A 6,000-nucleotide genomic window follows, 5' to 3' on the forward strand; every position below is an offset into this window, starting at 1 on the left:
TGGGGTCGGAAGGTACCTCCAGGTTTGTCTGCACGAATTACCCACGTGATGCTTTAATCTCTTCCCCAGCAGGTGTGCAGAGCTGCACGTTAGGGATGGGTTGCTTTTAATCTGCCCTATGTGAGAAGATTGTGGCTGTTAAATTAGATCCAGAACCAAAATAAATGCCCAAGAATAGGAGCCTGAGGGGCTCAGCTTATGAGTTACGTCTGTGAACCTTGGGGTTTGGGTCCTGGGCATCTTTGGCTGTTCAGGGCTGATATTTGTTATTTTTAGTCCTAGGTAGGTTCCAGATGGTACAAGGAGCTAGGCAATGGATGTTCAGAAAGGTCAGGTGTCCCCGTGGGGGGCTCTGTCACAGAGCCTACGTGGCCCCCCTTTGATTCAGAGGTGTTGTTATGGTCATGTGTTCATGGGTTCCTGGAAGAGGGATTGTGCGTGCCATTTTCTTCTGCAGGGAGGAGAGTCGGGAAAAACCAGCCCAGGCTGTGGGAGAGCTTTTTCCTGGCTTCTAAGCTGCCCACCGTGACTGAGAATGATGCATGAAAATAGCAGCTGAAAATGTCGCCACCCACCTCCCAAACTTTCCAAGAAAAAAAAGAAAAGAAAAAGAAACATTGGCCCAGGAAAATGCTGCCTGTGAACAAAATGAAGAAGCAACAGTCTATTTGTGCCAGAGATGAGGCTTCCCTTGAAAAGGATGTCGCACGTGACTTTGTTCAAAGGTCCTTGGTTGGCTCTTCGTGGCTAAAGCCCTTGCGATTCCACCTGGCCAGGATTCTGTCCGTCCCTGGCTGGTGCAAGGGTGTGGCAGGTGAGCTACACAACATCCTGCTGGCCCTGAGTCCGCAACTCAGGGAGCTGAGCAACTGTCCATTAGTCCTGACCCCACCAGGAGCTCCATGCGATATAGCAGAGTTTGGCATCCATCCTTATGGAAAATCAAAGGAACCATGAATACCAGCGGGGGTGTCTGGAGGTGAGGCTTGCATCCTGCCCAGCACAGCCTTGAGCCACGAAGAGCCGAGCAGTCATCGCAAAACTTCAAAGAGTGACTCACAGAGCTCTGAAACTTCAGATGTGGGGAAAGTTTCCAAGGTGTTTGATCTACATTTATGTTCTGGGTAAAATAGGCAGAGATTATCCCCCGATCCAGAGATAAGAAAACGGGGAGTCACTGCGTTATGGTTTAAAACCAGAATGCCCCCCGCAAAGCCTCATGTGTTCAGGCCTGGGCTTTTGGAAGGTGATGGATCTTGGGTCACTGTACACATCAGTGGACTAGATCCGCTGTGCGTTCTTAGCTGCCTGTGCTGTTGGAGCTGGGCCTAGTTGGAGGAGGCAGTCACTACTGCATGACCCAGAAGAGTGTGTCTCCTCCCTGGTTCCTCCCTTCTCCCTCTGCTTCCCCAACGATGTGGGCAGCTCTCCTCCACCAGACCCTTCTGCTGTTCCTTCCTGCTTCTCCATCAACTGACTGTGGACTGAATCCTCTAAAAACCATAAGCCAAAATAGACCTCTCCTCCTTTAAGATGTGGATGTCAGCTGTCATGTCCCAGGATGAAAGCGTGACTAATACATGCTGGGATCACCCAGGGACTCTGTCTTCCTCTTGAAGAGAATCTGGGAGATTTGATCTGAAGTCCAAACACTGTGCTGTAAGACCTAGTTAGTGACTTTTTTGGAGACGAGGTCTCATTACGTAGTCCATGTTGGCCTCGAACTCTCTATGTAGCTAGGCTGGTCTTGAACTCACAGCAATCCCCCTGCCTTCAGCCTCCCCACTTCTGAGATTATAAGTGTACACCCCCACATTTGGCTACTTTTAAATTTCTGATTAACAGGACCATGTCGGGACCATTTCAAGAGACAAATAACTAGTAGCCTGCAAAATGGAACCAGCACAATCCATCAGGAGGCTAATACTGTGAGGAGAAAACAGGAAGTTCCTCAATCAGACAGTGCAGAGTGGACCAGAGAGGAGCCGAGTGGTGGCAGAAATGAAGGTACAGATAAATACTGGCCAGACCCTGAAGTGTGCTGATGGCCACAGTTAGTGAGGCACCCAGGACCCTGACAAGAGCTGACAGCAATTCCACTGCTCCCAACTGCAGGCCAGGTGCAAGTCTCTCCCTGGTCCCTGTGAGATGAACAGCAACTCTGTGATCCTGTGTTGGCTGTTATCCACATTCTGCCTACGGGAAACCAGAAGCTCAGAGGCATCAGCTAAATTGTTCAAGATTTCTCTGTAGCACGAGGCACCGTTGTTGTTAGAAAGTGTCACGTGAGTGTGTGTGTACATGTGCAGTGTGTGTGCAGGGTGGGTGAGAGGGATCAGGACTCCCGAGCCCTGCATGTGGGGTCTGCTCCCTGAGGGGTCTCCAGGCTCCAACTAGGGCGGCAGGTGGGCTATACAAATAGAGATTTGGGGCAGGGTGAGTTCACACCCTAGTTCTGAGGGTCCGAGAGCCCCCAGTTAGGGATTTCCTGTTGACAACTGGAATAGTGCTGTGGTGTTCCCAGAGCTATGTTCACAGGTGTCCATTGGTATCAGATTCACAGAGCCATAGGATTCCAGAAGTTCAGAGCCAGGAGGTGAGAAAATCTGAACATAATTACGAAAAGATCTGAATTACTCACAGGGGCGTGAATTTCCCAGAGATCAGGTGGAACAGAGGAAGCTTGACAGGCAAGAGCAGGTATGCTCTCCGCTGATACAGAGATCGGAGACATGAGCAGAGTGCATCTGTGAGGATGCCATCCAGAATAGAGGCACGAATGGAATCACTTCTTTCAAAGTAGCTGCATCCAGGCCATTAAGAGTAAGAAACAGAAAAAGAAAAAAATCAGAGGAGTGGTTGCCCTGTGTGTGTAGGAACACAGGAGGACTGGGGGGAGGTGGTTGGAAGTTTCTGGTTCTTGGTGGGAGTGTGGGTCACATGGGTGTGTACACCCTGGAAACTCTTTTGCTGTGCTTGTCAATGGGTCCATGTCACTGCATGTTTGCACCTGTATTAAAAGATACAGGGGCAAAGCTGTCAAAATCCCTGTCCCCACTTGGGAAGGAAGTCCCATTATGAGAACATATGGCCAACTTTACAAAATGCATCTTGGAGAAAGGAGTCACCTCTGTGGGCTGAGGGCACCTGGTGGGTCCTCTTTTGCGTCTTCCACCATCCCCACCCTCAAGGGCAGGAGTCCCAGTGACTGGCATCGTGGATGGCAGATGACAGGGACCAGAGTTTTGGGGGTGAGACAAGGGTATGGAACTCACACTGTAACAACAGCTCAGTGCTATTTATACAACCGATGTCTTCCATGTTGTGATGCAAATTTCCACTTATGTACATTGGTATCTTTAGAACACAAGGCAGAGTATTGCAGTATTTAAACTTTTTTTTTGCAAATTGGAAGGGAGTATATGCTAAGAACCTGGTGTTTATACCCCAGACCACCAGCCAGATAGGCAGAGTCCTGAAATCTTTGTACTGGGAGCTTAGGGGCCACTGAGCTTCCAACACCACACACACACACCACACAAATACACACATACCACACATGTACTATACACATCACTTACACACTCCAAACACACACACCGTACTAACTACATACAAACCATACGCATACCACGCACAAAACACACGAACACACTACATACATACTTCAGCAACTCCTGTTACAGTCTAGATCTAAAATGTCCCTTTAAAGTCTCCTGTATCTAATGATAGGACCTTTGAAAAGTGATTGGGCCACGGGGTGCTATGCTCATTGGTGGATTAATTCATCAATGACTTTGTGGCTAAAAGTGCTGTTAGGAGGTGGGGCTTCACTGGAGGTGATCACAGGGGACATAACCAGGAAGGATCTTTTCTTGTCCCTGGCTCGTCACTTCTCTTTCTCTCTCTGCTTTCTGGTTGCCATGAGGGCAGCAGCTTTCCTCTTCCAAGCCCTTCCACCATACTATTTCTACCTCAGAGATAATCAACCACCGTCTGAATCCTCCAAAAATAATGAGCCAAAATAAACCTCTCCTTGTGTGTGTGTGTGTGTGTGTGTGTGTGTGTGTGTGCGCGCGTGCACACGCGCGAACTGTGGATCAAACTCAGGCCCTTGTGCTTGTGAGGCAGGTGGCAGAACCACTGAGCCAAATCCCTGGCCCCAAATCTTTCCTCTTTTAAGTTGCAGGTGTTAGGTATTTTATCCTAGTGATGGAAAAGCTGAGTAATACAGAAAATCAATACTGGGAGTGGGGTCAGTCCTATGAATATACCTGACCATGTGGTTCATAAGCTTTTGGAACTGGTTTGGAGACGTACATTAGGGAAACCCCATAAGCAGAAGTTGATAGGTGATTCTTGTCAGAGCTCAGAAGATCAGAATCCTGATAGGAATGTAGACAGTAAAGGTCAGGCTCAGGAGGCTTCAGGTGAGAATGAGGACTCTGTTGGAAACTGGACCAGAGGCCATGTGTGTTTCATTTTAGCAAAGAATTTTTCAAGTTTTGCCAATGTCCTAAGATTCTGTATCAGGCTGAATTTAAGGGTGATGAATCTGGTGGAGGAAATTTCAAGGCAGCCCAATTTTCAGGCTGTGGTGTGGGTGCTGCTGGCTCATTTCAGGCATATTTATAGTGAGAATCAGGAGCAAAAATTAGAGCCAAAAGATGTGAAAGTTTTCAGTGTCACCAGAAAGGAAGCACCTACAAAGCTTGGGCAAAGGAGAGCATGCTGAAAAGATTAGCATTAAAAAGAAGCCAAGTAATTTGCATTAGGATAATAGGAGAGATGGCTGGAAAGCACCTTAGGAATTGACCAGATCCCACCCTTTTCAGGTTCAAGAGTGTAGAAGCGTAAGCTACGAGAAGAAAGCTCCAGGCACCCTTCTCAATTAAGAGCTTTCTAAGGAAATGTATCCCTAAGTTCAGCAAACCAGGCACTCTGTAGCCATGATCCAAGGGGGCCAAACTACTGCTCATGCCTGCAGCAGACCTTGGCAGGGACATACCTGCTCGTTTCCTTTTTATTCTACCCAGGTCACAAGCCTATTAGTTGGTGCCTCCCACAGCTGGGATGGTTCTTCCCTCTCAGTTTGCATGCCTACCATTTCCGTCATCCACAGACAGACATACACACGACTGTGGTTTGCTAATCTGCTAGGCGTTTCTTACTCCAGTCAAGGAGACACATCATGATTAATGATCACACCACTCACAGTGACTGTCACTGACAGTGAGAGTGATGGCTGAGAATCATCATGCTCTTGTTAAGCTCTGTCTTAGGCAGAGTGTAAAAAGTAACTCATGAAACCTTTACTGCAAGCCTGTGTAGCAGGTCCTATTGCTCCTGTGATCTATGAACAGGGAAACCGAGGTCTGTACAATTATGAAATGTGCTCAGGCTCTGAGAAATCCCTAGAGCTGGGGTTGGGGACCTTGGGCTTAGACTTGCACCCTTCTCTCCCTCCTCTGTACCTCCCTCGGTGACTCTTACTGGGAGGGACACTATAGCAGGCCTCTGAGCCACCTGCTGATGAAGTCAAAAATCAGAGCTGCTGCCAGTGCTGTGGGAGGTGGGATGGGTATCATCTGAGAGGCCCTGGGTGCCTGGAGTGAGGAGTGACACTCAGATCTAGAGAAGAGGCTGCTTTGATGTCCCTTGTCCCTTGCTTGACCTTGCCTATTTACATCAAGATGTCTGAGCATCCCTTACAGTCCCTTTTATTTCACTCATTCCTGAACCTCCTTTATGGAAAATTCCAATGGACACCATTAATCCCAGCACTTTGGTAGGCTGAGGCAGGAAGATCACAAGTGCAAGGCCAGCCTGAGGAATGTAGCGACTTAGTGAAACTGTCTTACATTTTTAAAAAAATTAAAAAGGCCCAGGGACACAGCTTAGTGTGAAAGCCCTGGGTTCAATCCCTAGTACTTAAAAAAATTCCAATGAAAAATGATCTCTCTGATTTTTTTTTTTTTTTTTTTTTTTTTTTTTACGGGG

The 6,000-nt window shown here is 47.9% G+C and overlaps 1 long non-coding RNA gene across 6 annotated transcripts in view; it reads left to right on the top strand.

The window, feature by feature from the left end:
• Positions 1 to 6,000, top strand: part of LOC104869224 — a 70,920-nt gene that overhangs the window by 47,033 nt on the left and 17,887 nt on the right. The gene's annotated exons all lie outside the window — the stretch shown is intronic.

Source organism: Fukomys damarensis, unplaced genomic scaffold, assembly GCF_012274545.1.
Source record: "Fukomys damarensis isolate Sample0158 unplaced genomic scaffold, DMR_v1.0_HiC HiC_scaffold_19, whole genome shotgun sequence".
Lineage (NCBI taxonomy): Eukaryota > Metazoa > Chordata > Mammalia > Rodentia > Bathyergidae > Fukomys > Fukomys damarensis.